This window comes from Pseudorca crassidens, chromosome 6 (genome assembly GCF_039906515.1).
Source record: "Pseudorca crassidens isolate mPseCra1 chromosome 6, mPseCra1.hap1, whole genome shotgun sequence".
NCBI lineage: Eukaryota > Metazoa > Chordata > Mammalia > Artiodactyla > Delphinidae > Pseudorca > Pseudorca crassidens.
In genome coordinates, this window is record NC_090301.1 from 92,565,047 (window position 1) to 92,592,544 (window position 27,498).

Genomic DNA, 27,498 nt, shown 5'->3' on the forward strand with positions numbered 1-27,498 from the left:
CACTGAATTGTCCACCTAAGGAGGTTAAAATGGTAGATTTTCTGTGAATTTTATTTCAATTAAAAATGATAGTAAACAGTTCTGAGCAACATATCATGTACGGTAAACAATGGTATTAGAGTCTGGGGGAGAGCGAGAGAGATCACATGGGCCTGGGGTCATCAGGGATGGCTTCAGGAAGGAGGTAGGAGTTTGGGACTTCAGAGGACCAGGATAACGGACATTTCAAAGATGCTCAATAAATGCTTGTAGGATTGAATTCAACTATAAGACATTCCAGGAAGAGGCATCGGCAAGGGCATCAAGACAGCAAGATGCAGGATGAGTCCCGGAGATGATTAGTCAACATCACTGATTATGGAAGATTTTAACAGTGGAGGAGTGGTAGCAGATAAGGCACACACACAAAAAATATTTGACATTCATATAAATATTTTATACTGAAAAATCCTGCCCGGATAATGCCTTCTCCAAATTCTACTGTTTTGATTTCTAATTATAGAAATGATATAAAAGAAGATATTCTGCTGTAATGGTTTAAAGGTTCTGTGCCAGTCAGAAGGTCATGCTGCAGAGCAAATGACCCCAGGATTTGCTTCCAACAGCAATAAACTCACTCTACATGCCCATTATGGATGGGCGGTAGCCATGCTCTCTGTCACCTTCACTCTGGAACCCAGACTCACATAGCAGCCTCTACCTGGAACTGTCATCATGGCAGAGAACAATCAAACTGCACGATGATCTTAAAGGTGCTCAGAAAGGACATCCACTCTCCTCTCACTGGTCAAAGTCTGTCACATGGCCTTGCTCGAAGTCAAGAGGATGGGGGAAGGGACACCGAATATGAGTGAACAGAAAAACAATCTAGCACAAGTTCCAACCCTGGCCCAGCTACTTAACAGCTTCTGGCAAAGTTGCTTATATTTTCTAAGCTTTGGCGTCTTCATCTTTCAACGAGGATTATTATTTCTACACCGTGGAATTTTTGTGAGGATATAAATTATCATGTAGGTAAAATGTTTGGTGCCATGCCTGCCTGTCATGTAGTAAATGCTCACTAAAATGAACTGCTCTTAAAAAAAAACAAAAAAACGACTGCTCTACCAATGATAAACTCCTTCAGGACAGGAACTTCTTTTTACTTATTGTTTACTCAATACCCAGCACATGCCTAGCACACTGTAAGGACTTCAAAGCTGTTTAGTAAATTTAGTAAATTTCACTAAAAAAAATTAGAAAGCATAGAAAAGTATTCAGAAGAAAATAAAACAAACTTACTCTTTTCAATTCCTGGCCAATGCCCAGGGAATGCACTGATGAGCACATGACTGGTCCTTTTTAATTTACATCCTCTCTTGCCCTGGCTCATGCCTGAAGCAGAAACCAAGGCTTAAATGCACGGACTCTGCCCATCTTTTGGAGGCCTGGACACCATTCTGAATAACCTTTCTAGCTCCGCAGGAGCTAGCGATAAATAGGCGATAAATAGGCCTTATGGAGCTCAGTGTCAGACAAAGCACTGGATTATACCGGGAGCCTCCAGGAGGTGAGAACAACAAGACAGGAGGTGGAAATTACTGCCCGACTTAGTCTTTCCTGGGATGAGGTCTCCAAAGAATGGAAGCTCTCTCTGCCAGGATTCCATGTACTTGTCATCAACTCAGAGCAACAGAGAAGTTCTTTTTTTTTTTAACATCTTTATTGGAGTATAATTGCTTTACAATGGTGTGTTAGTTTCTGCTTTATAACAAAGTGAATCAGCTATACATATATCCCCATATCTCCTCCCTCTTGCGTCTCCCTCCCAGCCTCCCTATCCCACCCCTCTAGGTGGTCACAAAGCACCGAGCTGATCTCCCTGTGCTATGGGGCTGCTTCCCACTAGCTGCTTCCCACTAGCTATCTATTTTACATTTGGTACTGTATATATGTCCATGCCCCTCTCTCACTTCGTCCCAGCTTACCCTTCCCCCTCCCCGTGTCCTCAAGTCCATTCTCTACATCTACATCTTTATTCCTGTCCTGCCCCTAGGTTCGAGAAGTTCTTTTTGAGATTAAAAAAAATTTTTTTTAATTTAAAGATCCCTAATTTAAATTTATACCAGTAGATATGGAAAAGAAGAAATGCAAATAAAAATGACAGCTAAACCCTACCATGACTGAAGACAAAATCATATCTTCTTTTTTACATTCCTCTTTTGAATATACAAATTCTATATTAAATTTGCTTATGTAATGTACAAATTTTCATTACTTATAGACCCCTTCATTGGCATGGCCCATTATTACAATGATTTGCAACAGGAAAGATAATGTTCCTACCACACACACACACACACACACACACACACACACACTATACACACACTACATACAGGAGAAGAGACATAATAGCTGTCTATTCTAAGGGCTCCTTGAAGGAACAGAAATCCTTGTTCTGTGTACACTAACTGGTAAAAGCCACAGGGAAACATTTCTCAGTTAAATGGAAGACTTTTCAGACAGATAGCTTTTAAAGACCCTTAACCTTGAGATACAGTCTGATTCAACCTGAAGAGCCCATCGGGCAATTGTTCCATTGTATTTAAGGTTCTTTCTATTCCCTGAGAGTCTGAAACAAATGCTTGTGAGTACCTGTGCTCCGCTCCCCTACCCTGCTAGGAGTTACGAGGGCCACCAGACTCAGGGCCAGTGTCCCTCCTCCTGAGGGGTTTACCCTCTACGTGGGCAAACAAGAGACACCCATGGGAAGTTCAATAACATGGCCAACAATGACACAACAGCTCACAGTATCACAAGGAAGGCTGAGGTTAGTTGCCAAGAAAGCGCCACAGATAATCAATGCAAGGAGATGGCTAAATATACCAAAATCCACTGTGGCCGCTACCTAATCTACAGATTTAGGTTAAATACACTATCAGCAAAACAGACTTTTCAGGTTCCCTCAGGCAGATGTTTCGGAAAAACCTCCACCCTACCACTCAGTCAGAAAAAAAGAATGAAGTAATACCATTTGTAGCAACATGGATGGACCTACAGATTATCATAGTAAGTGAAGTAAGTCAGACAGAGAAAGACAAATACCATCTATCACTTATATGTGGAATCTAAAATATGAGAAAAATGAACATACCTATGAAACAGAAACAGACTCAGACATAGAGAACAGACTTGTGGTTGCCAAGGGGGAGGGGGGGATGGATTGGGAGTTTGGGATTAGTAGATGCAAACTATTATATATAGGATGGATAAACAGCAAGGTCCGACTGTATAGTGCAGGGAACTATTTTCAATATCCTGTGATAAACCATAATGGAAAAGAATATAAAAAAGAATATCTATATATCTATATAACTGAATTACTTTGCTGTACAGCATAAATTAACACAACATTGTAAATCAACTATACTTCCAGAAAAAAAAGCATAAAGGAAAAGAAAAACCTCCACCCCCAGCACCAGTACCCATCCCTCCCAGACACACACACATACACACACTCACAACTCTTCAACTCCACCTCACATAAGGACCTCCTCTTCCACACACACACACACACACACACACACACACATTATTACTCTGTGGGGAAGGCTTTCCAATGGAATGGCTCCCGCTCTGTGAATTGTGCCCCCTTTGTATTTCTCTCCACTTTGTCCCCCTTGGGTTTGACCACCTGTTCATTGTTAAAAGTCAAATGCTTCCTTATAGGGCTTCAGAACTTGCTCGGACCATCAAACACTGCATCTGCTCTCTTGGAAAATACAGGCAAGATTTGAGACGGACTGAGAGAGTTTTGAACATGGAGGATTCTGAGAAGACGGAGGACATGGCTGCTATCCTTCCAATATTCAAAAGGAAAAAGCAGGCTTGTCCTGTCTGACCTCAAAAGCGAGATGTTGGGCTGATTAGATTTGGCTCAAGCTATGGCAGGACGTGGAGCAGGCGAGGCTTCTCGATGGTAGCTTGCGCCGTCTTAACAAGTCCTGAGCTCTTTGTCACCGGCAGAGTTCAAACTAAGGAGTGGCACATGTCCGGTGAGGATGATCTTGGAGCCTGACCTGAACCCTCAGCCCAGAGAGTCTCTCATGTGATCCCCAAAGTGCCTTGTCAAGGAAGAGAGACTAGAGCTGGGTCATGGCCATCAAGCAAAAGGTAAGAAGGAATGGACAAAAGTCCTGGGACAAAGTGATGAGAAAGAGCGTAGGGGTCAAGGGAATTCCCTGGTGTTCCAATGGTTAAGACTCAGGCTTTCACTGTTGTGGATGCCAATTTGTTCCCTGGTTGGGGAACTAAGATCCCATAAGCTGTGTGGTGCAGACAAAACAATTAAAAAAAAAAAAAAAAGGAAAGAGTGTAGGTGTCAAGACCATTTGGGGAGAAGGAGACACGCGTGTCTGAGTAAGTGACTTCGGAAGGGTGGTAAGTAGGAAATCACAGGAGGAAGTTAGTTGAGGATTCAATTTTAGATGACCTGAATGCCAAGATTAAAAAAGTGTGGATTTTGCCTTCAAGGCCGTTGGTTACAAACTGGTAGCCAACCGATGGCTTTTTACTTGAACTGCCCAGCTTTCGCAAAGGCATTTGGTCCCAATGCAAGCAAGTTAGAGCCTAGTGTCTCACATTCAACAAACTTTACACGTTTATATTACCTGCCATCCACGATGGCTGCTGACACAGATGATGATAAATCACTGATGATTTTCAAGTGGAAAAGTGGAATGACTACAATTGTAGGGAAATCAGTACAGCAGGGACGTGCAGCTAAGATTTGAGGCAAGGCAGTCTATAAGCCTTTTCCATTGCAGTAGTCCAGCCATGAGACACTGGGCCTAAACCTGAAGAGTGACAGTGGGAGAGGAAATGAAAAGAGAGATGCAAGACACGTCCAAAGGAAGAGGTGATGAGAGAAGAGGAGCATCCATAGGGGGAAGCCTTTCCTGTGTTCAAATCCCCATTTGCCCGAGATAGGCTGTGTGACTTAGGGAAAGTTACCTAACAGCTCTGTGCTTTATTTTTCTAAGATATACAATGGGTGTATAATAGATAAAATGGTCTATCCTCAGTGCTATTTTAAGGATTTATAATAATTTATATAAATGTACATAAACTTCCTAGTACACACCCTGCCACACAGTAAGCATTTCATAAATAATAGAAAATTGTATTGCATATGATTATTAAAATAAAATGTGTGATTATGTGTATATGTGTGTGGTGTATTATCAGATTGGAAGTAGGAGAAGAAGTCAAAAATTACTAATTTTAATATAAATTTGAGGTGTAGATATGACGAAAAGACAAGTAGGTAAGTTTTAGATATTTTGGACCTGAAAAATAATGGTTCACAGGATATATCCAGGTAAAATTTTCTAGCTGAAAACTGACAATATTTGCATGCAGCTGGGGAAAAGTTGGACTGAAGCTTCAGATTAATTAGGGAGCTTTGGGCTGAAGGGACCAAAAACCTCAAACTCAGTAGGCTTAAACATAAGGAAACAGATGAGCTCCCATAATGGGAAGCCCTGAGGTGGGACAGTTCAGGCTTATTTATTTTAAGGGCTCTGAGGTATCCTGAGGGATCCAGGTTCTTTTCATCTTTCCCCCAGCAGCCTAAATGTGTCAGTTTACCTCCAGACCTGCAATCCTCATGGTCACAACATGGCTGCAGCCATTTTAGGAATTACATCAAGACAAGACAGTGAGGCCACTCTTTCCTATGAGGGAACATTTACCAGCTATCCTTTAATATATCTCCTCTCTCTTCTCTTTGACTAGGTTTGGGATAAATTCTCTTCCTTAAACCAATCATTAGCAAGAAGACATGGACTCCCAAATTTGGCTGAGAAATAATCTGGATTTATCCCCTGAATCGGGGCGGGGGGAGGTCAGATAAAAGACGAGATTGGGCTTCCCTGGTGGCGCAGTGGTTGAGAGTCCGCCTGCCGATGCAGGGGACACGGGTTCATGCCCCGGGCCAGGAAGATCCTATATGCCGTGGAGTGGCTGGGCCCGTGAGCCATGGCCCCTGAGCCTGCGCGTCCGGAGCCTGTGCTCCGCAACGGGAGAGGCCACAACAGTGAGAGGCCCGCGTATCGCAAAAAAAAAAAAAAAAAAAAAAAAAAGACAAGATTGGCTGCTGGTTAGTAGGATCACACCAGCTTGCATCACTGTCTGAGTCTTAGGGTCCAAAGCCTAGGCTGGTGGCTCTCCAACTCTTCTCACTATCACATGATTGCTGCAGAAGACGGCTGTTGACCCTTTCCACCTCCTTCCCCGCATTTGGGTTTTCGTGTCCTTCTAGATGAGACAGCTGTGCCTCTGCTCCTCCAGGCATGCGGAGTGAAGTTATCACCATGGTTCTGGAACTAACTGAACAGAGCAAGAGGACAGTGGTGGAGGCTTCTCGCTTCCCGACCACCACCTGCAGTAACCCCTGTGCTGGCACTGTCTTTGCAAGACCAGGATGAATTGGATCAGTTCCATGGACTGCCTGACTCCTCTGCACTGAGTCACACAGCAGGCAGGAAGCTGGATTGGCTGGTTGGCTGGCAGATGGTGGCCAGGGGTGGCTGGCAGATGGTAGAAGGTTGCCCAGGTGCCAAGAGGAGCAATAAGCCAGGGTCCAAGCAGAACATAAGCCCTTTGTCTCACTGATCCAAGTGACAAACTCACTTTCAATCAGCTACGATTCCTCCCCTTGCCTAAGGTCCTCCTTGTTAACGACTGACCAGGAGGTGGCAGCCAAGTGTTGGACAACACAGATGGCCGCCTGCAGTTCCCCAGATGGAGGGAAGGGGAGGGACCCGGAGGAACTGGGACCCACATCTCACTCTCACTGAACAGTAAACTCATAACAAGCCAGTCTAAAACATGCCAGCAGGAAAAGATCATTAACCCATCTCCCTGCGTCTTGCAAGGTCTGAATCTAAGTCATCTTAGAACGACAATATTCTCTTATAATGTTCATGAAAATACCAGAAACTTGCCACGGACTCAAACAAGCATGCCATCAGTGAGACAGCCTGTTTTGCAAGTTTGGCTCACTGGCTCCAAAACTTTCATGAGGGATCCCCGGAGAAAATCATCCATCAATTTTGCCCTGGGCTGGGCCCACGTTTTAAAAAGTATTGCCTTCCAAACAGTTTTTCCAGCAACAATTTCCTCTCTCCTCTTAGACTATGAAAAGTCGTATTTCACTGGGCATGCAATAAAAACCAGAAATGACTATCACAAAATTTCCATTAAGCATTTTAAAAATTTTTAATTGAATTAAAATTTAAAAGCACACATATCAGGCTTCCCTGGTGGCGCAGTGGTTGAGAGTCCGCCTGCCGATGCAGGGGACGTGGGTTCGTGCCCTGGTCCAGGAAGATCCCACATGCCGTGGAGCGGCTGGGCCCGTGAGCCGTGGCCGCTGAGCCTGCGCATCCGGAGCCTGTGCTCCGCAACGGGAGAGGCCACAGCAGTGAGAGGCCCGCGTACAGCAAAAAAAAAAAAAAAAAAAAAAAAAATCCTACAAATTACTTATCAGTTGTATTATGGATGGGCATTTGGGTAATTTCCAGGTGTTGGCTATTTCCAATAGTACTGCTCTGAACATTCTGGTACCTGTCTTTTGTGGGAATATACATGAGCATTCCCGTATCTGGTACCCAATACCCTGGCAGAAGAATTGCTGGGCCCTAGGGTGTGTGTGTATTCAGCATTCAGCTTTGGTAGATAGATTCTGCTACACAGTAGACTCTGCCAAAGTGGTTCCATTAGACATTAGAGATTCTTGAAATATGGAAGATAGCTTGTGGATGCCACAACTGCTCTCATGGATCCCTTCAAGGTCTAAGGACACCAGTTAAGAATTTCTACTTAAAAGAAATGTGTTGTCTTCTGTCTTCAGTGAAAACAGGTAACTCTATCCCTCATAACATTCTTCCTTACTTCAGTTATTTTGACGCTGTCACGAATTCCTCTCTCAGCCCTGTTACTCCTGGACTGTGAAAACTTCCCTCACAGGTAATGCCCAGCTGAAGACTATGTGCTCACCTGAGGCCCCTTTGTGTGATGGGGACCCTGAGGCTCAGAGCCTTATGTGATCATAGTGGGCGTCCGTGTGACCCATAACCACATCCTCTATAACACACGACCTCTGTCTTCAGTGTCAGGTAGAAAGGGAGGCAGAGCGGGGTCAGAAAGACACACGATTTGGGGTAGACAGACCTAGGTCTGGGCATGAATCTGGCCACTCTCTGGTGTAAACCTGGGACGTGTAACTAACAAGGACAGTTGTCCAGTCCCATCCATGAGCCCGTGACTAACGCCGCTTTTCTAAACCCAGCACCTTCCTTCCTCGTGGTTGAAAGGAGCGATTAGAACGAAATCAACATTCCTGACCATGCCCATCAGGTCCCACCTGAACAGAGATTCTCCTGAGCTTGTCTCCCCTACCCTCTCCTTTGCTCCCCGGTTGCATGGGTCCCCTTTCTTCCCCTGCACACAGCAAGCATGGTGGCTTTTCAGAGCCTGTGCCCCTGCTGGTCTTAAACGTCATCCCCCTTGGAGTGCCCTTCACTGCCCAACTCTCACAAAGCAGGCCCTTCCCCGCTTTTCTCTATCCCATTAGCCGATTGAACGTTCTTTAAGCAGATAGCATTATGTGACATTTGCTTACGTGTTTATTGCCCTTCATAACTAGAACAAAAGATCCATAAGGACAGTAGTGATGTTTCTTATCCATTAGTCTATTCCCCAGCACCTAGCATAGTCCCCGGTACAGAGTAGGTGCTCAATAAATGTTTGAGGAATGAATGATAGAGGTCCAAGTCAAAGAGTGTGCTGGCCCAGATTCACCTATCACTGATTGCCTTTGGGAAAAAAAATGAAAGCCCACGTCCCACTCATCATAGTTTGATACCCTTCCCCTCCTGAGCCCAGGATCAGCAATTGTGATGACTGGTGATCATCCACTGACCCCTGAACTCAGCGCTAAGATGCCCACTCGTCTGAGGACCCGGCATCTCTCTTACCTCATTTCAACAAATCCATGTCGTGAATTTTCTGTTCCACACAACTTGTGCTGATGCTTCACGGTGAAACACCACGACACCAAGAAGATTGTTTAACTTGTCAAAAATGAAAACTGTTGGCTGTAGTAAATGCAAACCTGGACCTGAAGGCTCTTCAAGGCCCAGATGCTGTCCCTTCCAGCTCTGTGGACTCTGGGGGCTAAGACAGGATCAAGGGGGAAGCCACCCAGCCAGACCAACAGTGCATGATCACAGGACACTGGGGCTGCCCAGCCTGGCTAGGGCAAGAAGCCCCGGTCTGTTCCTTGTGCCAAGTGGCCTTGGGCCAGCAGCTTCAAATGACTCCAACAGCTTTACCAGGAAGAAGAAGGGGCTTCATTGGTTAGAAGCCCTCAGATTTAAAAAACAATAGGTATCAGTGGTTTTGTCTTTTCCCGGAAAGTGTGAGTTCCTTGGGTATCCACTACCATGTTTTTGCTTTGCTAACTGCAGTGCTGGTCAATATTTGCAAGTGGTCCGGAAACAATGGAGATGTGGAGAAGCTGTAAGTGTTCATCCAACAGAAAACTTCAATACATAGGTTTCGTCTGACAGAAAATGAACCAAAATGATGCAATCGACTCTAGCAGACCAGAAAATTTTAAAGATGGCTTGGCGCAGGCCCTAGACACTGACATAAAAATGGGCCTCGAATACCCTCTGATTATTCACAGCTTTGATCCTAAAGCACCTATTCCAACCCATCGGTGAACCGGAACCCAAATGGCCGGATCCCCCAGGCTTCTGGAAAGACCTCTCTCCCATCAGAACATAACCTTGCCTTTCCTCTTGGAAATCCCACTGCCATGGGCTCTCATGTCAACATTCATCCCAGTCCCAGGGGCGGAGCCAGACAGAGAAGGAATCATCCACGCCCAATCCCATCTGAACCAGCTGTTCAGAACTCCGCGGAGTTCACTGCAGCCATGAGGTCGGGCTGCATCTAGTGATGACTAGGAACACCCCGCTGGGCCCCAGAAGCGCCAGGAGAGATCCTGGCTCAGGGTCCCTGTGTGCCCTTTGGCCAGTGTGGACACCTAGTGTCTGTGTGACATGGCTAGTATCCACCCATGGTTTCTACCTCAAAGACTCCTGGTGAGGAGATGGTGACGCTGACCCTGGGGCAGGAGCACACAGGCATCAGGTTGAGGCTCTGCGGGCTCATGGAGTCCACCTGGGTTTCAAAAGCCTTGGCTCTGCAGAGCTGCAGTGAGCCAATGCACACAGCTGGGCTCAGTTGGCAGATCAGGCCGGAACAGAACACAAGGAATGCTGAAGCCACAAAAACAAGAATAAGGAACCTAGGACGAGAGCCTGGAAGGAGCATGGAGGCCATAGCAATTAGCGTTGGCCCACTAGTGAGGCATTTGGGGTCCCGTGCTGCCGCTCTAAGTGGCAATGGCCTGACAATGGTTCTTTAGAGACCTCTGATACTTAAACCTTTGATTATATCCACTTTCCTAGGATCACAGTTTATACTCTTATTATGGTGTAGTGTTCATTCAGTGACCTAAAAGGGCTCTAGGTCAGAGAATGTAAAAAACAAATGGTATATAGCTAACACATGAGGACTTATTTTTTAAAAATGTGAATTATTTGCCAACATTTTACATTGAGAAATCGCACATAAAAATCCATATTTACAACTCTCTTGAGAAAGGCGAAGTTCTGACAAAGGCGAGCCTGCAGTCCAGCCTGGCAACACCCGGCCAGTGCTCAGAGCAGTCACCCCTTTGCTGAGGCCACAGGCTCTAGGTTCATTGCTACCCACCTGGCCTGCTTCCTCCTTTAAGCTGCTGGCCTGACAGGAATTTGAGTTTGAGACCCCTGAACTCAGCACTTAGTGCACCAAACCGTGGGTGCCTATGTGGTGGCAAAACATTAATTGTTGTAGTAGCTGATGTAATTGTTGAGGGTTTGTTGTTGAAGATTCTATGCAGTACAATGCCCGTTTCAGGGAGACAGCATATGCATAGATCTTCATTGCACGAGCTTTAAACCAACAGAAAGATCAGCACAGGTTGATTTTGTAAAACACTGCAAAAATTCAAAGTGACAATGATTGATGGGGTATAGGAACAGGGGCTCCATAAAGAAAGTGGGAGACCATAAATTGGAAGTTCATTGCTCACTGTCACACAGGGAATGAAAGACACAGCCTGCAGCCTACCGACGCTGATACGAGGTAGACAGAGGCAGCCAGCCCCTCCTGGGTTTTTGTTGTCCGGGGATATCCATGAAGAGGAGAATCTCTGACCCTAAAGTCTGACCTCATGTCAACTCAGGATGGCCCTCGGAGGGACAATTTTTGAGCACTTAGTATGTACTGGCATTGAATGAGCCACTTCACCTACACTGGTCCATAGAAGAGGCAAACAGTGCAGACTTGGAGTGTGGGCTCGTAGTTGGCTGACTGGGTTCAAATATTGGCTCATGCCTTACAAGCTGTCTGAACTTGGACATCCAAGCTCTTTAAAATTTCCTTTTCCCAACCTATAAAAGGGAAAACTGATGGAATCTACTATATTAGGAGGATTCAGGGTTTAGCAGAGTGGCTGGCTTATAGTAAATATACAGTAAGTAACTATTATTACTAAGTTTCTTTTTATCAAGTGAGGAAACTAAAAATCAAATAGGGTAAGCAACTTGCCGCAGATGGTACTCACACCCAGCTTCATCTGCATAAGGATGTCTGTGGTTCTGCCACCTTCTCTCCACTGATATCTTAGGTCTTCTTGGACAAAGAGTAGAGATCCTAAATGAAAAAGAGAGAAAGAATAATGCCTTCAAAGTACAGCACTAAATCATTCCTGGCTTCTGGAACATTTTTTTTCCTCTTCAATCCCATTGTCCTACCCGTCAGTGAAGCCATTTTCCTTGCACAAGTTAAGCCCACTTCTCCGTGGAAAGACAATGTCATCCATCCCAGACACAAGTCATGCTTAATAGAGAATGGCAGGCCAGGGTCATCCGCAAAGCTGCGTGGAGCTCAGCCAGGCATCCCACATGGAAGGCGAGCTCACTGCCGCTCAACCCCACACCTCCTGGACATTCTCCAGGAACGAGTGACAGGTCCTGCCATGTGGGCAGCTGAAGGCATGGGGGCGGTGGGAATAGCACAGGAGATGGAAGAAACATCGGAGACGAGCAAAAGCCAGACAGATGGCATGGCCTCACTGTAGGTGGCGAGGAAACCACAGCAGCAAGCTGGCTAAACGGGCATATGCATGGCTGAAAGGACCAGGAGAGGGCAAACAAAGTCAAGTCCCAAAGGCACCAGCTTGGTGAAGAACAACCGCAGCCAGGAAACTAAAGGAGACGTTCATGGACCAGTGACGAATCAAACTCCAGTGGTGTGAGCAGCTTGGGACTGATGGGGAAGGGGGATACGGGACAGAAGTGGAATAATCAGAAACACGGAGCAGGCAGACGTTTAGAGTAGGAGCCAGAAGCCAGCCTGGCCGGGTCTAAAAAATCCCGAACAAGAGACCACTAACCCAGGGACGGCGGGCGGAGTTAGGAAGCCTAAATGCACTAACACCAAGGGGTCTTCTGATGTCTCAACAAGGGTGAGGGACCAGATGGATTTCTGTTGGAAGCAGTCACCATCCCACTTCTCCGAGAAGCCATTGTTAATGGGCATATGCACATATATACAAACATGCAAGTATATACATATACACACATACATATTCTCAGATATTCAAAACAGGATTAGGCTACATGTATTGAACATATTATCCAATATTTTTTCACTCAACTGGATCAGGGACATCTTTCAATGTCAGTGAATTGACTGCCGCACGATCATTTTAGTGGCCTTGCTGTATTCCATCATGTATGTGAACCACAACTGACTTAGCCACTCTCTACTGCAGGGCACGTATGGTAGGGTTGGACGCTTTTTCACTGCTATAAGCCATACTGTTATTATCATTGGTTTCCTTGGAATTAATTCCTGGATGTAGACTTGGTGAATCAAAGGGCAGAGGAATTTTTAAATCTTTTACTGTATAAGAAAAAAGGGGGGGAGGCAGAGGCTAAACCACTTTACATTCTCACCAGCAGTATGAAAAGGCAGTTTTCTACACACCCTTCCCAACACTATATGTTATCATTACTTTGCCAATTTGCTAAGAAAAAAAAATGCCATGCCAGTTTTCTATCTGCAGTCCTCTGCTTACTACAGAGACTGAACATTTTTATAAGTGTATCCGTAGCCAAGTGCAAGGTTAATCCCCCTACAGGAAGATGTCATTGAAAGGGGTGGGTAAAACCGGTTGGCTGGCTGCTCAGACCCGGCCTCAGAGAGAGATTCCTTCTTCACACTCGCAGGTTCTATCATGGGTTCAAGGGGCTGCACCTCAGCTTTGCAAATGCAAAACCTGACTTCTTCTATTCACCGAAGTGTGTTCTCACTCTGGGAACAGATGTTTGCTAAGAAAATTCACGGGAGATGGGTTGTTACACCAGGATGCTAATGTTATCAACTTATAATAAAGAAGTATAATCTTTCCAACAATGGGAATATTCATGTCTGAGAAACTAGGATACTCCCTTCTGGAAAACAAACTAGGAATCCAGTTACTTGACGAATAAAAACATATCCCCAGAGACAGAGACGAGCAGCAAGACAGCATTTCTAGAGACCAGAATACATCTGCAGGCAAATTCAGAGTCCACCGCGCCAGTGAATTCTATCTCTAGCTCCACATGTCTTCAGGACAGTTACTGTCACCAAGTCCATCCAGAGATCAACTCCCTTCCCAGACGTGGCCAGGAGAGGGTCTGTGGCTGTGGACGACCCACATGATGATCCAGCTAACGACTTCAGGTCCAGTCACCTCCTGCTCTCACCTACAAAGTTAATCAGTCACACATGGGCACAAAGCCAAGAGCCTCCACTGACGCCCTGCTCTAACCTTCTGGGCCAATCAACCAACAATCTGTATCCTCTATCTTGGTCTGTCTCTTCTGTCTATCTAGGTCTTGGTCTTTGTCTCTGTCTCTCTGCCTCTGTCTGTCTGTCTCTCACAAACACATACAAACACACACTCTCTCTCTCTCTCCCCGTTTTTTTGTTTTCTCATACCGTGGTCCAAATGTTTTCTATTTTGCTTTAGCCGTCTTTTATTGCATGAATCCACGTTTTGTCTCCCCACCTTGTACCTGTCTGAGACCGCCCACTGGTTCTCAAATTAGGATGTATGTACCCTGGAGGGTTCACCAAGGCTGGCCCAGAGTTATACTTGGAGCCAGGGGATAAACATGGCTCATCTATGAAAACTCATTTTTCTAAATGTTACATAATTTTAAACATTTTGAAAGTAGATATGTAGCAGAATACAAAATGAATGAGTTCTTCATAGCAAATATAATTTTTGAAAAAAAAAAGAGACAAAGAAATTCCATGTTGCCTACAATTGCTGATTAAACTCCTAACCAGTCCTCAGCCTCCCGCACCCACACCCCACCATGGGAGAGCTATGCACCCCAGTCCTGTGCCTCTTAAGAACACTTTGGTGGGAAAGTTTAGGAAGCACTAGTAATCCCTTGGGGTAAAGGATAAGAGCAAAAATCAGACCTGGGCTCAGACAGACCTGAGGTCAGAGAGCCCTGGGGTCAGATGGACCTGGGGTCAGATGGACCTGGGGTCAGATAGACCTGAGGTCAGATAGCCCTGAGGTCAGACAGACCTGAGGTCAGATGGACCTGGGGTCAGACAGACCTGGGGTCAGATAGCTCTGAGGTCAGATAGATCTGGGGTCAGACAGACCTGGGGTCAGATAGCCCTGAGGTCAGATAGACCTGGGGTCAGATAGCCCTGAGGTCAGATAGACCTGGGGTCAGATAGACCTGAAGTCAGATAGACCTGGGGTCAGATAGACCTGGGGTCAGACAGACCTGAGGTCAGACAGACCTGGGGTCAGATAGCCCTGAGGTCAGATAGACCTGGGGTCAGATAGACCTGAGGTCAGATAGCCCTGAGGTCAGATAGACCTGGGGTCAGATAGACCTGGGGTCAGACAGACCTGTGGTCAGATAGTCCTGAGGTCAGATAGATCTGGGATCAGACAGACCTGGGGTCAGACAGACCTGGGGTCAGATAGACCTGGGCTCAGACAGACCTGGGGTCAGATAGACCTGAGATCAGATAGCCCTGAGGTCAGATAGACCTGAGGTCAGATGGACCTGGGGTCAGATAGCCCTGAGGTCAGATAGATCTAGGGTCAGACAGACCTGGGGTCAGATAGCCCTGAGGTCAGATAGACCTGGGGTCAGATAGACCTGGGCTCAGACAGACCTGTGGTCAGATAGCCCTGAGGTCAGATAGATCTGGGGTCAGACAGACCTGGGGTCAGACAGACCTGGGGTCAGATAGACCTGGGGTCAGATAGACCTGAGGTCAGATAGACCTGGGCTCAGACAGACCTGGGGTCAGATAGACCTGAGGTCAGATAGACCTGGAGTCAGATAGCCCTGAGGTCAGATAGACCTGGGGTCAGATAGACCTGAGGTCAGATAGACCTGGAGTCAGATAGCCCTGAGGTCAGATAGACCTGCGGTCAGATAGACCTGGGGTCAGACAGACCTGGGGTCAGATAGACCTGGGGTCAGACAAACCTGGGGTCAGATAGACCTGGGGTCAGACCTGGCTTAGAAAACAGCACCCCCTGGGTGCCTTCGAGTGAGTCACTTACTACCTCTAAGCTTCAATTTCCTCATTTGCTAAATGGGATAATAACAAAATAATTGATGGAATGTTTGATTGTCGTGAGAGTCTATAAAATTTGCAAAGCTGATTTTTAAAAATTGATTTGTAACCCATCGCAGCTTAGCTCTTGGGCTTCCATTTCTGCTGATTGTGGAAAATATTTCACCCTTCAGCGTAACATAACTTGGTCTTTTCTAATTCAAGACTTACTTTGGGGGTAAAGATTAACTTAAATTCAAGTTTCACCCCTCAACCTTCTGGGAGGCATCTGTGTACAAGGGGATTCTTCATGGTATTGAGATGGAGTGGTGTCCATCCAGTCAGCCCTCACCTCCCTCCACTGGAGTTCACCTCTCTGCTGGTCCACGTGTTGGGTGGGTTCACATCAGCCACAGCCGCAGCCTGGGCCAGCAAGAGGGAGACAGGCCTCCTTGCTCCATACCTGGGTTGATCTAATATTGGTGGCCTCTGCTACTGTGCCTTGTTCTAGGTGGCGTGCTGCTTTCCTTAGCAGCACTCAGCTGTCTCCCAGCCTTTCAGTGTGTAGACCCTCAGTGAGGTAGCCAGGGCTCCCTGTAGCTGCATCCAGGGGCACAGGACCTCCAGGGCATGCATCTTGGTGTCTCAGTCACGCATCTCCCAGGGCAGCACACTGGCACTCATTCCTGGACTGACGTTCACACTTTCTCCACTCAAGGGGCTGGTGTCTTTGTAAAGCCTAGTAGATATTCTTCCAAGGGTGGGAGAATACAATCAACTACAATCAACTCCAAGAACAACCTGGAACTCCAGGCAGGATGCAGGGCCTTTGAGATCAGCTCTGAGCCCCAAGCTATTCAAATAGCAGTTGCACAGCAAATAACAGTCATCATGTATTACCAGTACAAGAAGAATATGATAAACAAAATTAAATAGAAGTCTTGTGATCGAAAGTGAAATAGCTACTGCCAAAAAAGACAGAAAACACTTCTAAACTTGAAACATACACAAATCATGCCTTGAAATTGACTCTTATCTCTAGGTATCATGAGAATTAACTAATGTTGCACTCCTGGAGAATATAAGTGATATATAAATGCTAAACAATTTACATTTGCCTAACCACTTAGGATGCATACCGAAATACCGTGCAATACTGATCTTCTAGAAGATTAATCCCCCCTAAAAGCAAACGACTTCCACAGTGGCTTGATAAATGACAAGGAAATAGCAGTTTTATGACTCTCATACTGATGTTCTGTGCTACGATGGAACAAATATTAAAAGAGAAAAATCTATTGATATCTCCAGGATAAGATTATGGTGCCTGGGTAGCTGGTACTTTCTGAAGAAAGCCATACCAACCGAACAGCTTTCTCTAAAGGCACTGGCACAGGAAGAAATGGGTTTGCTATTTCGGTGAACATTTCATGAACACTTAGATGCTGGTGCTGTGCTACATGTTGGGAATACAAAGGTAAATAAAGTGATTCCTGCCCTGAGGTCGCTTGCCCTCACTTGATATTTTGCCTTTGTCCTTTCTTTATCTTGCCGTCCCCGGGACTCTCCCAGTCTCCCCAAACTCAACAACCTGGCAGCCATCCTGCACCCCTCCTTATCCCTCAAGTGCCAAATCCAATTAGTCACCAAGACCCAGGGTCCCTCCCACTTGGTTGAGAGTGGCCTCTGAGGCCATAGCTCCCCGACACTTCCAGGCTGCCTTGGCACTGGAGAAGGCCCTGAGGCACAGAAGCAAGGAGGACCTGAAGCTGTCCTCTATAGCCATGGCTGAAATCCCAAGTAGCCCCAGGGATGTGACAAGAGGCACCCAAGTATCTGCTCTACCAGTTGTGCTACTCAAGGAGGACTACCGAGCAGAGAGATGACGAAAGGAACATTCAGTGGGGAGACAGTGAGGATAAGGACGGATGGAGGAAAAAAGAGAAAGAAAGATGGTAGGAACATGGACAGGAAGGAGACGGAAACGGGAAAGAGTCCAGAAACCAAGTGAGAGGGAACAGTTAGGACCCCAGGAAAAGCTCAGTCCCTCTGCTAATGAACGAAGAGCAGAGAGCAGATTTTCAGACAAATGGGATAATGCCACTTAATGAAATAGGGTTAGGAGCTCTTAGAGGTCTCCAGTATTAATTCAAGCAGAGTAATGGAGGTGGCAGTCAGGAGGGTATTAGGAAACACAGTTGAAAAAAAGACACTGGGTTTCACCCCCAAATACGGTCATATTCTGAACAGAAGAATCTGAGAATCTTCAGTTTGAAATGTGCAACTTCAAGGAAGAATAAGCAAAGGCAATGACCTGGCTCGTATGTCCCACAACGACTGGCAACCTCTACTGCTAGAAAAAGTGTCTTCCTGCAATGGTCTGAGATTCCTAACGAAATGTGACTGGGGGGTGAGAGTGGGGGAGGGAGCTGGCACCTGGAAGTTCTCTCTCCTCCAAAACCACCTTTCTCATCAGCTCACGGATGCCTGTAGTTCCAGTTTTGTTGGTGGAAGGGAAGAAATGAGTGACCGGGTGTTGAATGCCGATCCCATGCTAGCTCTATGCCAGGGGATCTACATACGTTAACTCGTTTACTCCTCATGGTACCCTCTGAGGTAAAGATGTCTAACCCCCATTTCACAGATGAGAAGATTAAAGCTGGGAGTGGTTAAGAAACACTTCCTATATCACACAGCTAATAAGAGGCAGAGCCACAACTCGAGCTCTGTCTTTCTGTACCAATGTCCCCAGTCTTTCCCCTGCACCATGTTGTGTCCATCGGGCTTAACACTCTACCTCCTGGGAACAATGGCAATACCCCTAAAAAGAATCACACACTTTTAGACGCCACTAGCTTTGCCCGTTCATTCAATACCTGTCTATTTAGCACTTCGTTGGATTCATTCATTCACCAGGTATTTACAGAGTCCGACTAATGTGTCAGGCACTATGCTTTGGGGATAGCACAGTGAATGACCAGCTGTGATCCCTGTACCCTGGTGGGGAAAAGGGACACAAGACAATTAAATAAAAGAATTACAAATTGCAAATTTGGAATGTACTATGAAGGAAATAAACAGGAGGCTGGGTCAAAGGGAAATAGGGGAAGGGTGGCCCACATCGGAAGTGACATTCAAGACAAGCTCTGTCGAATGAGAGGCTCAGGCATGGTGCTGGGAGAGAGGGATTCCAAGCAGCAGAAATAACCCATGAAAAGATCTGGAGCATGAAACAAGCTTAAAGAAAGCTCAACTGACTGGACAATGGTGAGTACAGGAAGCAGGCGTGTGCAAGGTGCTTGAGAACAGGCGGGGCCCCATCCTGCAGGGCTCTGTGTGCTCTTTGGGGACTCTGGGTTTTGTGCTGTGTGCAAAGGAAGCCGTGAAGGATTATGACCGGAGAAGGAATGTGATCCAATTATGTTTCTAAAAGATTTCTCCAGCTGCACGTGGAAAACAGACTCTCAGAGGTCAACGGTAGGGACAGGGAGAACTGTTAAGGAGGCTGCTGGAGTATTCTAGAAAAGAGACCAAGAGGGTCTGGATTAGAGTGGTGGCAATAGAGGTGGAGGGAAGTGGCTGGCTCTGAGATCCTCTGGAGGCTGAACCAAAAGGACGTGCTCACACGTAGGGGAAGTGAAGACAGAGGTGACTACTGGGTTTCTGCCGGAGAAATTAGATGGATGATGGAGTCGTTACTGAGGTCGTAGCTCACAAAGGTCACAGAGCTAAGTAAGGGGGAGGATTGGGACTTCCCTGGCGGTCCAGTGGTTCAGACTCCACGCTCCCAATGCAGGGGGCACAGGCTCGATCCCTGGCTGGGGAACTAAGATCCTGCATGCTCCACGGCCCGGCAATCCAATCAATCAATGTAGGCAGTGTGATTCCCCAGGCACACTCACCACAAAGGCATCTGCCTCTAGCTGGCGACAGAGACGGGTAGCTCATTCCCTTATTACTCTCCTTGGCCCTTTCCTGCCTAACTTACTGCTCTCCCTCATCCCCACAGACGTCCTTGCTCAGGACCTGGGATGGCTCTCCTCCCTGCACTGACCTTGTCCAACATGGTGATGATGCTCAGAGAGGCAACTCTCACGGTGTTGAGATTTCACATCCCCTCCACCCCCTCACAGCTACAGGGTTAACATTACCAGCACCCTAAATCTTGCTCCAAATCCCCATAGGTGCCCCGACTCCAAAACCTGGGCTGGGAATATTTAATCTTCATTTTAAACCAGACACTGATCAGATCAAACTCAGGTACTTTGGACGTAGGTTGACATGGCAGAAGAGCAAAGGGAGTAATCACTGCTGATAAAACGGAGAAAATGGAAGAAAAAGCTCTTTTAGCTTAAATTGTTTCCTATAAAACAGTTTTGAAGGTAAAAGGTACTATCTTCCTGTCAGTGTCAACATTTCTCTCGCTGGGTAAGTGAAATTATGTTTCTGTCAATGATGAAATCTCTCCAAAAGGGAGGTGACATTTTGCTTGGGTTCTGGCAAGGAAAGACTGGGTCTAATGAAACTGGTAACTACACGGACGCATAAAAAAACATTTGCATAGGAGGCAAGCAAACATCACCCCATTTCTACTGTCTGCAATGAGTGTATGCCCAGAACTCTTAAACCCTGCCTACGCTAATATGGCTCAATTGATTTGATGAGTATTTTTCACTGAATTTCTGCCTGGTGTTTGGGTTAGAGATAGAGCCAGAGACTGTATGCTACTGCTTTCTCTCTATCACCTATTATCCAAACTCATCACTTGATTTTCAGCGACCAATATTCAGATGCCTTTGCTATCTGCCCCATAACCTCGAGCAGCACCATCTTGCTGATCCAACCAGAGCCACAGTCTATCACCTGTTCATCTGAGCTCAGTTGTATCACAAAATCAAAACCAGTATAAGAGATGCCAGATCCTGCATGAGAATTCAATATTCAAGGCTCCTGATCTGAGGAGGCACTGGTTTTCCAGCTGCACTTCCTCTCCCTCTGTGTGATGGATGGCATGCCATCTGAGCCCAGGAGAGTTAATGCCCTCACCTCTAAGTAGGAATCCCTAAAACTTACAGCTACAAAAAGGAACCAAAGGAACTGCTTTGAAGGGTTAAAAGCAATTCCCTCCTGGAGGAGAGAACCAAGGCCCCTTTATTTCATAGTTGCTGAGCTGAAGCCTGCAGTTTGCTTGGCATCTAGCGTGAGCTTGTGCCCAGAAAACCAGAAATGACAAATAGAAGCAGAATCACAGCTTGGGCACACATTAATATGTTTGGACTCAGAAGAGGTAGAATTCTCTAAGATATTAAGGGGCATTTTTGTCCCACCTTAGAGTACAGCTCTGACGCTCTTCTCAGATCTTTTCATGGTTGATTTTTCTCAAACTAACAGTTGATCTAAGTCATGGGTGCATTTTGGAAAGTTGTAAATGTGGAGCTCGAACCAAGCTAAAATTGCACGTGTATGAGAAACAGAAAAGGCTGGAACAAACAAGTGAAGGAGAATTCAGAGGGAAGAGTTTAACCATGTCCACGGATCCATCCAAAGAATATAAGCAAGTGCCACTTTTATTCCCAGTCACCCAAATGAATATTGGGAATTGAAATTAAAAAGCACTTTTTCTAAATGATGCCATTATACAAAGCATCATCACATTTTCTCCCACTCCTGTCCTCTTCCTCTTTCCCCACCCTACCCTGCCTCTAAATAAATCAAATTTACAACGTAAGATGTGGCCGATGATAATACGCAACATTATTCTGTGAGCCATCAAGACAGAAAAAAATGCTGCCAATTCAACCCTGACACACACCTTGGTTTCAGAAATGTTGAAATGTGAAAAAAGGGTTCATCTTAAAATCTATGAACCACAGCATACACACAGGCGCACACGCGCGCGCACGCACACACGCACATCATACGCGTCCGTGTATTCCTCTAAGCAAGGGTAGAAAAACTGTCATCAAGAACCAATATTCCAAACAGGCTAGATTTGTGCCGCCCCTTAAAAGGAGGGTGTGGGGAATTTGAACTTTATTTTATGGCATACATTTGCTGCCTGAAGACAACTCGGAACACCACTGACAGATAATGGACCACATTTCATATCTGAGAAATGTCTTATTTTTAAAACTGAAAGCAGAGAAAGTCATTAGGTTTGCTTTCACTCTTGCCACAGAATGGCAGGGCAATTTTCATCATACCTACTCCTTTTTTTTTTCTTCATTTTCCATCTTCCTCTTCTCTCTTACATTCGCCTTTATTCTTGCTCTCTTTTTTTTTTTTTTTTTTTACTTGAAATCTAGTTTAGGTGTCTCCATATCTCATTAACGTGGTCTGCCTCAAAGGTCCTTAATAATAACTTATTGTACATGTTTATTATACTTGATAGGAAGTAATTTTATTGAAGCCCCTTTTGTTTCCTCGTTTGCTGATAATCTTGTGTCTCCACACCGGTAATACTGTCCCTAAGAAATTAGTATTTTTAGCATTATTCTTGTTTGTTATAACCAGGGAGATGATAATGAGAATTCATGAGGCTGCAGAACAGGTACAGTGACTCCATCTCTAAAACAGCCCAGTGCCTAACTGTAACGAAGATGCTTTGTATTTATTTGGCATAATATTCCTGACACCTAATAGTGGTCATTTTCTCTCCAACACTAAGGATTTGTTTAGATCGATTACTCATTGCATTGGTTGTTTGTTAAAGCCTTATCTAGGCCACTCATACAAAAGGTGGGTGCCAATTAATTGAAGTTTAATCATTCATCAAGTCAACATTTATTAAGTGCCCGATCTTTTCCCAGACGTTCTAGCAGGCACTGCGGATAGGTCTTGGCAGAAAACGGAAACATATCCGAATTAAAAATAGCCCAATGTATTTGTCCCTTCCAGCTGCTATAACAGAATACCACAGACTGGGTAGCTTATAAAGGATAAACACAGTTCAGGAGGCTAGAAGTCTGAGATCAGGGTGCCATGGTCCGATGAGGGCTTTCTTCTGGGTCACAGACTTCTTGTTGCATCTTCACACGGCAGAAGGGGCTAGGGAGCTCTATGGGATCTTTATGAGAGCATTAATCCCATTCATGAAGCCTCACCCTCATCATCTAATCACTTCCCAAAGGCCCCAACTTCTATCACCATCGCATTGTGCATTAGAATTCAAAACGTGAATTTTGAGGGGAAACAAACATTCAGAGACCATAGCATCCAACAACCTCCAGACAGTTAAACTTAGCACTGTCCCTTCTAAATTTCCTCCATCTGATGAGCAATTATCACTTCCTTCTCTGGATCCCTGTTCCCCTCAACTAAGACAGCTCAAGCCTGTGCCACAAAACATATCCTTAATAAAAAAAAGAAAAATGGAAGCATCATTTAGAGGCATAGCTTATTCCATTACTTATGTCTTCTGCTTCATTTCTCTGAGGCCTTCAGACAAAAACTAGAACATGTTTCAACTTTACTTTAACCATATATTACGGAAAACTTCAAACATATAAAGTAGAAAGACTAGACTATGAACCCCAAGTACTTATTCCCAGCTTCAATAATTATCAATAATTCTGCCATTTTTATTTCATCTCTGCCTTCCACCTTTTTTCATATTGGATTTCAAAACCCAGATCTCCTACCATTTCACCCATAAATACTTCAGCATGTATTTCTGAATGATTGGGATTTTTTTCTCTTTTTAACTTCACCATAATGCCATTATCTCATTCAACAAACTTAACAAGAATTTCTAATTATCACCTCATAACCACCCTTATTTTTCCCTGATTGTCTCAAAAATGTATTTTTATAGTCAATTTGTTGAAATCAGCCTCCAAAGTTTGCAAATAGCATTTGTTTGATTAGTCTTTTAAGTCTCTTTCAGTCCAAAACCGTTTTCTCTCCTTTCTTCTCCATGCCATTTATTTTTGAAGAAAACTGGTCATTTGTCCAGTGGTTGAATGTATCCTTGTGGTGTCATCCAACATGTTCCCCTTTCCTCTGTATTTTCTATAAACTGGTAGTTGGATCTAGAGATTTGATTCCATCTAGGTTCAATATTTTTAGCAACAAGATGTTATGGACCATGCTGTGGTGTCCTACTGCATCACATCAGGAGGCACAGAATGTCTGGTTGTTGCACTTTTTGTGATAATCAATGAGTTCAGGTGATGTCAACCTGATTCACCCACTAAAAAGTCTCCCCATAAACCTTCACCTAGTGTTTGTGTAGCCATTGATAATCATTGCCTAGAGCCACTATTCCATCAGAGATTTTTCCAGTTAATCAATCATTTCATGTCACAAGTATACCACAGAGTGAAATAACTTACCCTGGTATTGATTAAACTAAATCAGAAAAAACTACGGTTAAAACATTTTTTTTTTTTTTTTTTTTTTTTTGTGGTACGTGGGCCTCTCACTGTTGTGGCCTCTCCCGTTGCGGAGCACAGGCTCCGGAAGCGCAGGCTCAGCGGCCATGGCTCACAGGCCCAGCCACTCTGCGGCATGTGGGATCCTCCCAGACCGGGGCACGAACCCGTGTCCCCTGCATCGGCAGGCGGACTCTCAACCACTGCGCCACCAGGGAAGCCCTAAAACATTTTTTAAAGCACTGAAACACACTTGAGACTGTTATCTAAAAAATAAATAAATAAAAGTAGGAGAGTTCAACCTATAGATGTCTCCTCCTCTTTTGAAAACAAAAACTCCATTTTAACTGAAAATTTCCTAGACCACCTACTTGATAGCACTTGCCTTTTAATACCTATTGATTAGGAAGATGTAGATGATGAAAAGCTTCTAAATTCAGTGACCCACTAAACAGATTTCTAGTATATTAATCATAGCAGTAGTCTACACACCCCTGAACTATAGCAAAGCATGTGTCCTAAGGATAAAACATAATTTTAAATTATTCAAGATGCAATCTTTCCCCCTTCTGTCTTACATCCCAAACCATGCCCTCTGAAGAGCTGATCACTGGTGGGACTGGTGGAAGGAAAACTTCTTCAGGCTGAGTGTCACAAAAAGTCTGTGGGACCTTACAGAGAGCAAAGAACAAGATTTTCTGGACAATGTGCAACAACACGGATGGACCTAGAGATTATTATACTAAGCACAGTAAATCAGAAAGATAAATACCATATGTATATGTGGAATCTAACATATGACACAAATGAACTTATCTACAAAACAGAAACAGACTCACAGACATAGAGGACAGACTGATGGTTGCCAAGGGGGAGGGAGGGTGGGGGAGGAAGGGATTGGGAGTTTGGGATTAGAAGATGCAAACTAGTATATAGAGGATGGACAAACAACAAGGTCCTACTGTGTAGCACAAGGAACTCTATTCAATATCCTGTGATAAACCATAATGGAAAAGAATATAAAAAAGAATGCATATATGTGTATAACTGAATCACTTTGCTGTACGGCAGAAATTAACGTAACATTGTAAATCAACTATATGGCAATAAAATTTTCAAAAATTAAAATTAAAAAAATTTAAAAAGATTTTCTGGCCAGATTTTCTCCCCTCTCCACCCTTTGATATTTTCAAAAGAGAATGCAGAAGGCTCACATTCCTATTCCAATTACATGACTTACATACGTATGTGTCAGATATGGTGTTGATTCAGTCAACAATGTTTTCTTACAGATCTACAGCTCGAGGCAGCCCTCTTTTCTTCCCCCACTGGGGTCCACAGTCCAGCAACTCCCTATATGGGTCTCTGGTACTTTGGTTCCAAACACTTCAACCATAGGCTCTACTGCCATCACCATCCTGCGATAATATTAAGACTACACTCCATAAATCTAGAAGGCAAACAAGTATGGTCCCCCAGAGAAGGGCACCTTTTAAGCTAGAAGTTGGTTCCCCAAGACCAACTAGATAGCCCACAGCAGCATCAGTCCTAGTGGCCATCAAGGTAAGGAGGACAGACTGATGGTTGCCAAGGGGGACCAATTGTCTACTCTCCTGCTGAGGCCAGAAGCACACACGGTACAATTGCCTGGTTAGGCTGATTGCTCACAGACAAGATAGGAGGCTAATCTGGCCATTGACCTAAACTCTGATGTCTGCAGCACACATTCATAGGGGCCCCAGACTCAAGCCTCCTTCCTCTGTATAACAGGCCATTTGATATTTCTGCTGACATTCTTCACTCAAAGGTATTTTATTCCAGATGTCATGAAGTGAAACTTTTGAAATCGTGAAGCGACTTGTTGCAAGCAGAGCTGGCTTTACAGAGATGCTGAGATGAGGACCAGCTTCTATCCATCGATCAGAAAGAATCTGCAAAACATCTTAGATGAAAGACAGCTACGAAAAGGGCTGGGGAGGCCGAGTGGACCTGAGTAGAATGCTGAGGATGGCAGCTAAACAGGGACTCCAGCTCCAATTCTGTTATAGAGCACTTTTCCCAATATTCAAAAACCAGAGGGAACAACTTGCCATGATCCAAAGGGCTAAGTCTACTCTCTTCATCAAGCCTTGCCCAATATTCCTCTTAACATGTTTTTAGAACTGCTCAACCAGAACATACGCCTAAAATGCAAATCAGGGGGATGGGGGGAAATAAAGTATCATGTTGTCACTGATTCCAGCCTATTTTTTAAAATATTTTATTCCTTTTTAAAATAAATTTATTTATTTTATTTATTTATTTTTGGCTGCATTGGGTCTTCGTTGCTGTGCGCAGGCTTTTCTCTAGTTGTGTTGAGCGGGGGCTACTCTTCATAGCGGTGCATGGGCTTCTCTTTGCGGTAGCTTCTCTTGTTGTGGAGCATGGGCTCTAGGCGTGCAGGCTTCAGTAGCTGTGGCTCACGGGCTGTAGAGCACAGGCTCAGTAGCTGTGGCTCATGGGCTTAGTTGCTCCATGGCATGTGGGATCTTCCCGGACCAGGGCTCGAACCCATGTCCCCTGCATTGGCAAGTGGATTCTTAACCACTGAGGCACCAGGGAAGCCCTGATTCCAGCCTTGAGGAATGAATCCTGACAAGAGCCACGTAGCATTTTCTTAGAGAACCCCTGTGTCTTCCTCCTTGCCTCTTCCAAATGAAACTGGACAGTAATAAAGCCAGGCTCAGCATTCATTCATTCACTCAACATTTAATGGACAGCCCTATGCTAGGAGGTACAACGATGAACAGGACAGATTGCTGGTCCACGATTTCCTGATCTAACCAGCGATATCGAAAGCTATGCCACTAACCTCGGAGCCTCACGGTAGGACGATGCTACAGGAGAAGTGAGTCTCTCGTGCTGTGGATGCAGCATTCTAACTGTTCAGTGGGCCGTGAGGGAAAGCTATGCAGGGGCATGCCTTTGGAGTCTTGATGTTTGCTCCTGATTTTCTGCAGCTGCAGGTGTGGCCCTGGAATAAGAAGAGGCTGGATTCTACTTACCCTGCAAGAAACTCCATGTCTCAGATTTCTGGGTTTTCTGTGGTCAAAGCTCTTGCCCAAGAAGGACAGTCACCTGAGGAGAATGATTCCTGTAAAAAGAAGAGAGCGACTTAACCGAAGCTAAGACCTCCTCCCCAGGAGGACTGTGGAGGAAGAAAGAAGAAAGGTGACTCTTAACAAAGATCTATTGCGGATGGGTGCAGGACAGCAAAGATGCGATGAGAAAGCTGAAGTCCAGGCCCTATATTATTAATTAAAATTTTTATTGCAGTACTTGTAGATTTACATGCATTGTAAGAAATACTACAGAGAAAATCCCCTGTATG

At 45.0% G+C, this 27,498-nt stretch overlaps 1 protein-coding gene across 1 annotated transcript in view; it reads right to left on the reverse strand.

The window, feature by feature from the left end:
- THSD7B (thrombospondin type 1 domain containing 7B) overlaps positions 1-27,264 on the reverse strand; it is a 1,126,819-nt gene extending 1,099,555 nt beyond the window's left edge. Inside the window, exons 1-2 of the mRNA XM_067742059.1 lie at positions 27,173-27,264; positions 11,729-11,817 (exon numbers count right to left, since the gene is read on the reverse strand). The gene's annotated coding sequence lies outside the window, so the exon portion shown is untranslated. The remainder of the gene's footprint in view (positions 1-11,728; positions 11,818-27,172) is intronic.
- Positions 27,265-27,498: the final 234 nt, after the last annotated feature.